This window comes from Lathyrus oleraceus, chromosome 5 (assembly GCF_024323335.1).
Source record: "Lathyrus oleraceus cultivar Zhongwan6 chromosome 5, CAAS_Psat_ZW6_1.0, whole genome shotgun sequence".
In the NCBI taxonomy this organism is placed as follows: Eukaryota; Viridiplantae; Streptophyta; class Magnoliopsida; order Fabales; family Fabaceae; genus Lathyrus; species Lathyrus oleraceus.
In genome coordinates, this window is record NC_066583.1 from 138,545,894 (window position 1) to 138,559,123 (window position 13,230).

Genomic DNA, 13,230 nt, shown 5'->3' on the forward strand with positions numbered 1-13,230 from the left:
GAGTTAATGTTCAATTGTCCACCAAAGCATGAATTAAGAACAAACTAAGGAATAAAAGAACAATTAAAAGTAGTAAAAGAGAGTAAAAATTAACAAAAGAAAATATACAAAAAAGAAGGGGGGGTAAGATGTTGAAATACGGGTGTGAATAGTAACACAGGGCGCTGGGTCCATCGAACAAGGCCCACTGGTTTGCTGTTGCAGGCTCGGGGTGTGCAACACGAAATAAGGTGTGAATAGCTTCCAAAGACGCAAGGCCCCTTGCACAAGGCCCACTGACCTTGGATCTGCAGACTAGGGTGCATAAGGTAATCCACAAGGTGTGAATATTAAACTGTTTGGGCCTAATATGGATTTGGCCCATACCACACAAATGGAAAGGGGAGGATCGAGCTCATTTATCATTCACGTTTCAGCAAGAACAACTGAGCTCAAACATAATGGTCAAAAACAGAATTCCTCCTCCGCGTCAAAAATTGCCTCCTTTGGCAGCGGAGGACCAAACACAACCAAAGTTACATCAACCTCTCCGTCTCACTACCCTATAGAAGAATCTATAAATCATTTCATCTAATTCCTCACCAATTAAACAAATCGAAGCTATAAGAAAAAAACCTAATTCTCCCATTTCAGAAATTATATGGAGATTCAGAGGAATCAAAGCCTCTTATGAGAGGGCTTTGATTCCTAAGGCCTGGTGTTACATCTTGGTAATTGAATCGAAGAAAAACGAATGGTGATCAAACACTTACCTCACCGGAGAAGACGACAGAAGCGGAAAAAAAGTATGCTCTTGATCTTGCGTTTTTTCTTATATTATATTTCAATATTCTTGATAAAAATTATATACGAAAGAAAAGTATAATAGAAAAGTATAAAGTGAAAATATTATATTACATTATTCTTGATAAACATTATATTCGATTTTCTATCACTTTTTTTATGTTCTTTTGCTAGGGCACTTGTTATGAAGGAAATAAATTAAAACATGTTTTTGAGAAACACTTTTCACCACAGTTGTAAAAAGTAACTGTAGAGATATATTATACATATTACCATAATTTCCCTTCACAACATTGGTGAAATTATTTATGAAACCAAACTGAATCACATTTGTTTTCTAAAAATTAACCAAACCAAACTGAATCACACATTTTTTCTCTTACGGTTCTATTGATTTTTAGCATCAAAACTGCCCTAACTGTACCCTGAACACTCCGAACTCTAATAACATGTCAGATCTCAAATTACCTAATCTACCATCAACAAATAAAATCTCACCAAAAGAGCACTAACAAAATCCAAAATCTATCTTGAAGTCAAGGCAAACATTCAATTTGCTATGGATGCAAGTAGATGATAAGGTTTTGAAGTCATTCAATAAAAGTGCAAGAATTTATCCCTAATAAAGTATGAAACTATTTTTCATAACAAAATATTAAATACTATTCCCCATCTTTGTCTTTGATTTTGTAACTCCCTCAAATATAACATCCTTACTTACTTTCTTATATTATATTTCATTATTCTTGATAAAAAATATATACTAAAGAAAAGCACAATAGAAAAGTATAAAGTGCAAACATTTATTACATTATTCTTGATAAACATTATATTCGATTTGGTATCACTTTCTTTTTCCAGTTTTTTCACTACGGCATTTGATATGAAGGAAACAAAACTAAAACATGTTTTTGAGAAACACTTTTCATCACAGTTGGAAAAAGTAAATGTAGAGATAAATTATACATATTACCATAATTTCCCTTCACAACAGTGGTGAAATTATTTATGAATTTGTCTATAAAATTGAAGAAGCACACCATTCACCTTTTTATTAAATCTAACTCATTCTGCTTTCAACTTCCATATTCCTTTCTTTAAAAGTTAATACAGTATATTGAAAAACTTGGTTTAAAGATTAATGTTAAGATTCACTTTATCAAGTAAACAATATGTTTGAACCTTAACATTGATCTTTAATGTCAAAATTTACAAGGTATAGGAAAAATGAATGAAGATATTGCACACAAAAGCGTATCTGAGAAGGTATAAAATATGTTTGTAAAAACTATACTCTCTGTTATTGTGAAAACTAATCTCTTCTTGAGTTTTTGGAAACTTAACTACCAAAGATTGAAAAACTGAGCTTACATTTCACTTTGGTTGGTAGATATGACTATGGTGAAAAGTATTTTAATTTTAATATAAATATAAAAATTAAGGGGAGACACTCTTTTTTGTAACGAAAAAATGGAAAATTGCTGGTACTGGAATTTGAAGCGTTCAATTCTTAATTTATCACCATGGTTGTTAGTCTGGCCCGTGGTGATTTGTGTTTTATGAAATATATAAAAATAAAGGCGCCTAAATAAGAGTTATTACTTTGGTTGATTTAAAGACCGATGTAATAAGATGTTACGAAATGTATATTTTGTAGTAGTGACATAAGATACTATTGTAAGACACAATTTATATTTATGCATCAAATTATAAATTTATTCTGACAAATATAAACTTATTTTACAGTAATGTATGAATGACTAAACACAAAATTATGTTATCCTCTATATGTCTATGTATGGCTTAATAAATTTTTTGTAAAAAATTCAAACAACCGAACCAATCCAAACCGCATTTGTTTGGTTCAGTTTTATTTCTAAAAACTAACCAAACCAAACTGAAACACACATTTTTTCTCTTGCGGTTCTGATGATTTTTAACATCAAAACTGCCCAAAGCACACCACGAACACCCCTAACTCTAATAACAATTCAAATCTCAAATTACCTAATCTACCATCAACAAATTGAATGTCACCAAAAGAGCATTAATAAATCCTAAAATCTATCTCAAAGTCAAGGCAAACATTCAATTTATTATGGATGCAAGTAGATGATAAGGTTTTGAAGTCATTCACTGAAAGTGCAAGAATTTATCGCTAATGAAGTATGAAACTATTTTTCAGAACAAACAAATAAATACTCTTTTCCATCTTTGTGTTTGATTTTTTAACTCCCTCAAATATAAACATCCTTACTGACTTTCTTATATTATATTTCATTATTCTTGATAAAAATTATATACGAAAGAAAAGTTCAATAGAAAAGTATAAAGTGCAAGCATTATTGTCGCTACACGAAAAATACTGACTCGCGATTAAGTTTTATTTAATCCAAAGGAAAGGGAAAATATCGAGAAAACCACAAAAGCAATGGTCTTTGCAACCATGAGCGAATTTGGAAGTTGATTATGCAAGGGGAAGGTATTAGCACCCCTCACATCCATCGTACTCAATAGGAACCATCTTGATTGTCTTTCGCTTGAATGAGTGTTACTATCTTAATGCTTATTTGCTAAAGGTTTACAGAGTGGAAGTGGGTTTTTTTATTAGTGTGCTCGCCATGGATTTGGGCCCTCGTGCCTACGTATTCTAACTCTCTAGAGTGATACGTCAGAGTCTCGTAGTTTGTTGTAGAAAATGATTATGTGTTGGTTGATTTTACCTTAAAAAAGGGTTTTCGGAGTGATGCCCTAAGGCACAAAAATATAATTGATGAGTTGATGTTGTTTTTATGGTTTTTGTGAAAAGGTGGTTGATTTGATGACACTACTATGCGGAGCGCACAATCCTAATCTTATTTTATTAATTTTTGAGTTTTTATTGACAAAAGGCCGCTTGACGTTGAATCAAGGGTTTGTTTATTGTTTTGAAATGGTGACGATCCTAACTCATAAGGTTGGCTAACAAACAACAACAGGCAAAAAGAAGCAAGGAAAAAAGTACACCAATATGGGGAGATGGATACATAAAAAACATAAGGGAATTAATGTGAGAACTAAAGGGTCTCGTTGTAAGGTAGACCAAGAGAAAGCCGTGTGTGTGCAAAGTGGCATAAGCTAAACAAGTGGATAATGGAATCAATACATGTCACCCTAGGGTAGTGTCGTGAATGTCATTCTTGCAATAAAAGACTACAAGTCCGTGATGAAACTACAAGTCAAGCTTATGTCAATCACAATAATCCAGGGTCCAAGTAAGGGTCCACATAAGTCCTCTAGGTCTCCACATTAGGTCCCAAAGCTCACTCTTTTTGGTATTTTCATTTATCATGTGTTTGTTCTTTTTAATTATACAAATCAAATAAGAAATGACAAAAGATAAAAGGTATAAAGTAAAGAATGAATGAAGTAAATGGATGATAATGAGCATAGAAGTAAATTACGAGAATTTAACATGCAAGAAAGTAAATTGCAAGAATAGAAGTTGCAAGAATATAAAGTGTTAGAGGCTTAGAAGTTAAATGTTAGATGTTAGAAGGAAAATTCAAGTCATCACATTGGGATCATCTATCAATAAGTCAAAGGACTCAAACATATGCTACACCAATGGATGATCTATCACTAACTCAAACTGTCCAAAATATGGTCAAATGACCATCTGGCAACATATTGAATTAGGGAAGATTGAACCAACCAAGGGACCATCTATCAATGATTTAAAATATTGAAGATCTCGCAAACCAAGCAATTGCTCAAGCTCAAGCAAAAAAATGAAGAACAAAGTTGAATTAAAATGAACTAGAAGTTAGAAGTTAGTGGTTAGAGTTAATGTTCAATTGTCCACCAAAGCATGAATTAAGAACAAACTAAGGAATAAAAGAATAGTTAAAAGTAATAAAAGAGAGTAAATATTAACAAAAGAAAATATACAAAAAAGAAGGGGGGGTAAGATGTTGAAATACGGGTGTGAATAGTAACACAGGGCGCTGGGTCCATCGAACAAGGCCCACTGGCTTTGCTGTTGCAGGCTGGGGGTGTGCAACACGAAATAAGGTGTGAATAGCTTCCTAAGACGCAAGGCCCCTTGCACAAGGCCCACTGACCTTGGATATGCAGAGTTTGGGCCTAATGTGGATTTGGCCCATAGCACACAAATGGAAAGGGGAGGATCAAGCTCATTTATCATTCACGTTTCAACAAGAACAACTGAGCTCAAACGTAATGGTCGGAAATAGAATTCCTCCTCCGCGTCAGAAATTGCCTCCTGAGGCAGCGGAGGACCAAACACAACCAAAGTTACATCAACCTCTCCGTCTCACTACCCTCTAGAAGAATCTATAAATCATTTCATCTAATTCCTCACCAATTAAACCAATCGAAGCTATAAGAAAAAAACCTAATTCTCCCATTTCAGAAATTATATGGAGATTCAGAGGAATCAAAGCCTCTTATGAGAGGGCTTTGATTCCTTAGTCCTGGTGCTACATCTTGGTAATTGAATCGAAGAAAAACGAATGGTGATCAAACACTTACCTCACCAGAGAAGACGACTGAAGCGGAAAAAAGTATGCTCTTGATCTTGCGTTTTTTCCTTCTTCTTCTCTTCTTTTATTCTTCTCTTATGAGAGTTGAGTGTATATTTTTGTGAGCTTCTAATGAGAGAGTGAGAGATACTAACTTTGAGTCTTCTTCATCTTCCTTATTGTTATTCCTTCTTTGGTGTTTTTGTTGCTTCTGGTTATGGATCCGTATAAACTCAATGATGGAGAGTGGTAGGAATCCAAGGGAATTGTTTAGATTGGATAGTGCAAGTATGATTCATAATTTTTCAGGTGTGATTCATGAACCTGATGAATAATGATGAGTGTGATATAAATAGGGAAATCAAAACTCACAGTGTCAAGGTTTTGTTTATATTGGATAGCGCAAGTTAGTTGGAAATTTCATCTCTGTTAAAACTATGAATTTGTTCCAAATTGAATTAGTTTTCCAACTGGAAAATTCTGTTAGTGTTAGTTGATTAAGTTTAAATTGGATGCATGACTGTTAATAAAATGGAATTAATCCAAATCTAGAGTCTGCTTGATATAGTTAACTGGTTTTGGCTGCTTGAATGAAATTGTGACGTTAGTTGATTGGCCTTGTAGGTATGCTTGTGGTTGTATTCATGGAATGCTTGAATTGAGTTAAACATTAGACTATCATGGGGCTCTTTTGGAATTGCATTTGCATTAGCTATGGTTCACTGATGGAATGCTTGGAATTGAAAATGGACATATCATTGTTCATTGGGATTGTTTTTTAATGCTTGGATTTGGACATGTAGGATATTTTTGTAGGCTTTATGTTTGGTTATGTATGAATATTGTATTTGGAATTGTATTAATGAAATGTAATTATGGTTAAATGAATGTATGGTCATTTGGAAAGGGCTGTGTAATGTTGAAATGGGATGTAATTTGATTTAAATGGAATATGTGGTTATGGATTGATGTAAAAAAAAGGCTTAATGGATATGGTTTATGTTTCTTGAGATTGGAATGATGTATGAAACTCAAATGTATTTGGAATTGGAAATTGGATGGTTAAAATGGTTAAACAATGAAAAATGGCTAAAAATGGGAAAGGTTCACGTAGGTCCAATTGTTGGTCCAAGTGGTGGTCTGACCAGGAAATGGGCCTGGTTTTTGGTCCAAAAGGTGGTCCAACCTAGAAATGGACCAAGTCCCCAAAGTTATGAAAAAGCCAAGAAAGCAGGGTTTTAAAAATGAAACAAGGTATAATGATAGAAAAAGGTCTTAGAGGGTCAAGAATGATGAGTTGACTTTGGTGAACTGGTTGACAAAAAAGTCAATTGATGATCAAAAGTCAACTGTAACAAAATCGGCCAAAAATGTAATCTTTGCAATGAACATGGACACCTGTGATGAAAAGGACAAATATGAATGAAATAACGTATTTAAGTGGATCAGAATGGACATTAATGAAATTGGACTGAAGAAGACTATGAATTGATTATCCAATGAACCAAATACAAGACACAAAGACCTTGGCCATAATTTTTCCCACAGGAGAATGAATGAAGGTAATGCGAGATAAGGGTATTGAGGAATTTTGTTTATTGGAGATATGGAATGGCAGATAGGCATTTGTACAGGGTCATATGCTGAGGATTAGCTGAAATATCTATGTGGGGCATGGATCTATTGCACAAAGATGTTTTGTTATGCATGATGTATGCAATATGCTATGCATGCAGTATATGCTTGATTTTGTTTTGTTTATTTCTCTTTCTTTTTCCCTTTCTTTTTTCTGCCTCCACTAACAAGCTTTGGCATGTACCAGTGATTGAAATATTTCCGCAGAATCCCACGAAGGTAAAAAATCATGTATTTGTAAAAAGCAAGTAATAGAGGATATATAAATAAAACTGAAATCTTGTGTAAAAGGTAGAGAGACATTCTGCAAAAGGCAATCAACTTGATTGGGAAATGGTTAAACTTCCTGCTACAAAGGGTAGATGATACTTGGAAAAGGAAAAAAGGGATATGATGTTTCCTCATGCAAAAGGCATATGAGAAAATCTCAGCAAAAGGCTAAGAAAGCACATGAAGGTGAATGTGATTTCTCATGTGAAAGGCAATGAGAACTCCTTAACAAAAGGTCAAGAAGAAAGATGAAGGTGAAGGACAACTTTGCTAAGGATATGATTTTCTCTTACAAAGGTAGAAACGACTCCTTAGCAAGAGAAAATAGGAACTTCCAAACAAAAAGTTAAGAAGAAAGATGGGTAGGTTTATCACAGAAAAGGTGTTGAGAAGCTCCTTAACAAAAGGTTAAAGGATACAAGTGGGATTGAACTTCTCATACAAAAGGTAATGAGAACTCCTTAACAAAAGGTCATAATAAAGATGGGAATGAGATTCTCATACACAAGGTAATGAGAACTCCTTATCAAAAGGTCAAGAAGAAAGATGGGAATGAGATTCTCATACAAAAGGTAATGAGAACTCCTTAAAAAAGGTTAAGAAGAAAGATGGGAATGAGATTCTCATACAAAAGGTAATGATAACTCCTCGACAAAAGGTCTGTTGGGTATTGAAATGTATTCGACCTCAATACTGCAAGTGGGGTAAAATTGGGAATTCTCAACTTTGTGGTTAGAAACGAAATATGATCAACATCAGCTTTGAGGTCGGGGATAATGACATGATCAAGATCAATTTAATGACTGGGAGTAATGGTTACCAACAACTCTGAGGCTGGGATAAAAGATAGATGGATGCTTTAAGGCTGGAAATAAAACTGATCATTAACAACTCTGAAGTTGGGGATTAAAGAGAGACAATCATTAACCCTGAGGCTAGGTGTAGAAAAGGTAGACATCAACTCTGAGGTCAAGGACACAAAGGTATATATATCAACTTTAAGGTTGGAGATAGAAAAGGGATAGACGATAACTCTGAGGCTTGGAAAAGGATATATAACAACTCTAGGGCTGGAGATAAAACAAATTATCAACTCTGAGGCTGATATTAAAAAGGTGAGCATCAAGTCTGAGGTTGGGATGAAGAGTAGGTGTCAACTCTAAGGTTGGGGGAAAGAAAATATAGACAATAACTCTAAGGATGGAGGTAAAGAAGCTAAGCATCAACTCTAAGGTTGGACATAAACTAACTAACAACTCTAAGGTTGGGAACTGAATGACGAACATAAACTCTGTGGACGAGCTTTGAAGAGCAATAAATAACAACTCTGAGGTTGGAAGTAGCAAAGACAACAACGTTGAGGTTGGGAAAAATATATTATCAACTCTGTGGTTAAGCTTGAAAAGATAGGCATCAACTCTGAGGTTGGATGTGCAAAACGGTATCAACTCTAATCTTGGAGGTAAGCGAGATAGACATCAACTCTGAGGTTGGACAAAAGGATAATAAATATCAACTCTAAGGATGCGAATAGAAATAGAAGACATCAACTCTAAGGATGAGAGATATACAACAACTATGAGGCTCGAAAAAAGAAAGGAGACAACAACTCTGAGGCTGGAAACAAGAAAAGACATAACAACTCTAAGGATGGAAACAAGAAAAGGGCAACAACTATGAGGTTGGGAATAAGAAAAGGGAAACAACTATGAGGTTGGGGATGAAGGTATCGTCAACTCTAAGGTTCGGGAAAAGGTTCAACAACCATAGAGGTTGGAAAAGAATCAATCAACCATTGAGGTTGGAAAAGGATCGACAACCATAGAGGTTAGAAAGGCATCAACAACCATAGAGGTTGGAAAATGTCAACAACCATAGAGGTTGGAAAACATCTACAACTATAAAGGTTGTAAAAAGATCGATACCCATGGAGGTTGGAATGAGATCAATAACCATAGAGGTTAGAAAAGAGCTTTAAGGGATGCCAAGCAAGTCGGGCTTCAAAAGATGCCAAGCCAGAAGTAAATTTCTCATACCAAAGGTAATGAGAAACTTCTCAACAAAAGGTTAAGAAGACACATGAATATGGAAATGATTTCTCATGCAAAAGGCAAATGAGAAACTCCTTAACGAAAGGTTAGGAAGAAAGACGGTTAGAGATTTCTCATACAAAAGGTAGCAATGGCTCCTTAGCAAGAGAAGATTTCCCATGCAAAAGGCAGGGGGTACTTACAAAAGGTAAGTAAATTTGAGAATAGAAATCCTCGAGCAAAAGGCTGAGGGGACTTACGAAAGATAAGCAATGGGGGATGATAGTATTTATGCTAAAGGCAAAAAGGGGACTCACAAAAGGTAAGTAAGAAATAAGAGGTATTTCCTTTACAAAAGACAAAGGGTACTCACAAAAGGTAAGCTGAAAGAGAGACTTCCCATGCGAAAAAGGCAGGGGAGATAATTACAAAAGTTAAGCTAAAAGAAAATACTTCCCGTGCAAAAGGCAGGGGGATACTTACAAAGGTAAGCAATTGACGGAAAGTTATAAATATTTGAAAAAGGCAAAACAGAAAGGTTTGAACATGATTTGCTAGGTGAAACCTAGACTTTAAAAGGATTTTCCAGAAAAATCTAGGCTTTGGCACACTTTGACAGATGAGGACTTTGTAGTAGGAACGAAAACCTCATATCATCCCACAAGCATAACAGTGGGGATGAAGTTCTCAAACAATGGTTACCCAAACCCTGGAACTCACCAAACCTATGTCAGGTGTTTCAAAACAAAACTTGATGCAAAGTTCTGACAGGGGTACCCTTCTCGTGCAAAAGGAAATGAGGGGACTTACAAAAGGTAAGCATCGAGACATGATTTCGTGTAAAAGGCCTTGAAATAAACTCACAAAAGATAAGTTGTCTCAATAAAATCTTCCCTATTAAAGGGAAATGAGAGATTAGCACAAAGAAAAAAGGGACTTACAAAAGGTAAGCGATTGGTGAAAGGTCAAAAGGTACTTGAAAAAGGAAAAGGAGGTAGAGATATTTTGGGAAACCTGCAGGGAATACTACTCAAGAGCTTCATGATAATGTTCTCAGTTGGGGAGGAAGAATTGTCTCAAAAAAGGATGGTTTTGAGAAAGACTTTCATGCAATTATGCATGTTTATTTTTTCATGGTGTAATGCTCCATCTTGATGGATTATACTACACGTTTCATGATGCAATGATATGCAATGAATGATTGCTGATGCAAGATGTTGATGCATGGTTAGTATTTGGTTATGTTCAGCCATGCATGGCTTGATGTATTTTGAAGCTTAAGAACTTAGGGTACCAATAAACCTTACAACAACTTGCTTGGTTACACTCGCATACGATGTCGCTTCGACCCATTTTATGAAGTAGTCAATTGCCACTAAAATGAAATGATGTCCATTCGCAGCTTTGGGCTCAATCATATCAATTCCCCATATGGAGAAGGGCCATGGTGAGGAAATGACGTTCAACAGTGTCAGAGGAACATGAATCTTATCCGCATATATTTGACACTTGTGGCATTTCTTCACAAACTTGCAACAGTCAGATTCCATTGTCAGCCAATAGTAACCTGCTCACAACATCTTCTTTTCCATCGCATGTCCATTGGAATGAGTACCAAAGGAACCTTCATGGACTTCAGTCATCAACAGGTTTGCTTCGTGTCTATCCACGCATCTGAGCAATACCATATCGAAGTTTCTCTTGTACAAAACATCACCATTCAGGTAGAAGTTGTCGACTAATCTTCTCAAAGTCTTCTTATCTTTCAAAGATGCCATCGGCGGGTAAATCTAACTTTTGAGGAAACACTTCATGTTGTAATACCACGGCTTCTCGTCTTTGATCTCTTTAATAGCAAACATATGAGCTGGCCTATCAAGACGCATTACAATCAAGTTGGGGACTTCATTCTAATACTTCACTACTATCATTGACGCCAATGTTGCAAGAGCATCTGCCATCTGGTTTTCATCTCGAGGGATATGATGCAACTCAACCTTTGTAAAGAAAGTTGAAATCCTCCTTGCATAGTCTCTATATGGTATCAAACCGGGTTGATTCGTCTCCCATTCACCTTTGATTTGATTTACTTCCAAGGCTGAATCTCCATAGACGTCCAAATACTTGATTCTGAGATCAATGGTCTCTTCAAGCCCCATAATGCAAGCTTCATATTCTGCCATATTGTTTGTACACTTGAAAGTTAATCTAGCTTTAAATGGAAAATGCATGCCTTGAGGAGTAATAATCACTGCCCCAATGCCATTACCATACTGATTAACAACTCCATCAAATACCATGCCCCAACGGGAACCAGGTTTTGGCCCTTCTTCAAGCAACGGTTCATCACAATCTTTCATTTTCAAGTATAAGATCTCTTTATCAGGAAAATCATACTGCACTGACTAGTAATCTTCAATCGGTTGGTGAGCCAAATGGTCAGCCAAGATACTACCTTTGATTGCTTTTTGAGATCGGTATTCAATATCATACTCTGATAACAACATCTGCCAACGGGAAATCCTCCCAGTTAAAGTAGGCTTCTCAAATATATACTTGATTGGATCCATTTTGGATATCAACCAAATGGTATGATTCAACATATACTGACGTAGACGCTTAGCAGCCCAAGCCAACGCGCAACAAGTCTTCTCTAGCATAGAATACTGAGTCTCACAGTCGGTGAATTTCTTACTGAGGTAGTAAATTGCAAATTCTTTCTTTCCAGTCTCATCTTGCTGGCCAAGAATACAACCCATACTATCTTCAAGCATAGTCAAATATATTATCAATGGTCTTCCTTCAACAGGAGGAGACAAAATCAGAGGCTTAAGCAAATATTCTTTGATATTTTCAAAATCTTTCTGGAAATCCTCTGTCCAATTACAAGACTGATCTTTCCGAAGAAGCTTGAATATAGGCGCACATGTGGCAGTCATGTGCGAAATGAATCTTGAGATATAATTCAAACGGCCGAGAAAACCTCTGACTTACTTCTTAGTTTTGAGCGCAGGCATCTTTTGTATTGCTTTGACCTTGGCAGGATCAACTTAAATACCCTTCTCGCTGATAATAAATCCTAACAACTTACCAGAACGAACACCAAAAGTACACTTATTAGGATTCAAGCGGAGTTTATACTTCCTCAAACGCTGGAATAGCTTCAATAAATGCTCAACATGTTCCTCTTCATCAATAGATTTAACAATCATATCATCAACATAGACTTCGATCTCTTTATGCATGATATCATGAAAAAGAGTAGTCATTGCTCTTTGGTAAGTTGCACCAGCATTCTTCAAACCAAAAGGCATCACTCTATAACAGAATGTTCCCTAGGGTGTAATGAATGTGGTCTTCTCCATATCTTCGGGTGCCATTTTGATCTGATTATATCCGGAAAATCCGTCCATAAACGAAAAGACTTTGAATTTAGCAGTATTGTCTACCAACATATCAATGTGTGGCAGAGGGAAATCATCTTTCAGACTGGCTTTATTCAAATATCTATAATCAACACACATGTGTAATTTCCCATCCTTCTTCGGTACAAGCATAATATTGGCCACCCATTACGGATACTCAGCGGTCATAAGGAAATCGACATCAATTTGCTTCAGCACTTCTTCTTTGATCTTCACTGCCATATCAGGATGTGTTCTTCTCAACTTCTGCTTGACTGGTGGGCATTCTGGCTTCAACGGCAACCTATGCTCCACAATCTTAGAATCTAAACCAGGCATGTCTTGATAGGACCAAGCAAACACATCTGAATACTCTCGAAGAAGATCAATCAACCCCTTCTTAAGATTTGGACACAGTCGAGACCCAATCTTGACTTCCTTCACATCATCCTCGGAACCCAAGTTGACTAGCTCGATCTGTTCTTCGAATGGATGAATGGTATTTCCTTCATGCTCAAGAAGACGAGACAATTCATCACTCACTTATTCGTCAGTTTCCTCCTCAGCCTCAAACACAAGGAATTC

General features: G+C 36.0%; 1 long non-coding RNA gene across 1 annotated transcript; it reads left to right on the forward strand.

Annotated features, from left to right (window-relative positions):
* Positions 1-479: 479 nt before the first annotated feature.
* On the forward strand, positions 480-6,316 carry LOC127085792 (uncharacterized). The gene is made up of 2 exons (XR_007789266.1): positions 480-785; positions 5,931-6,316. It is a non-coding gene; the product is annotated as an uncharacterized LOC127085792 (long non-coding RNA).
* The last annotated feature ends 6,914 nt before the right edge of the window (positions 6,317-13,230 follow it).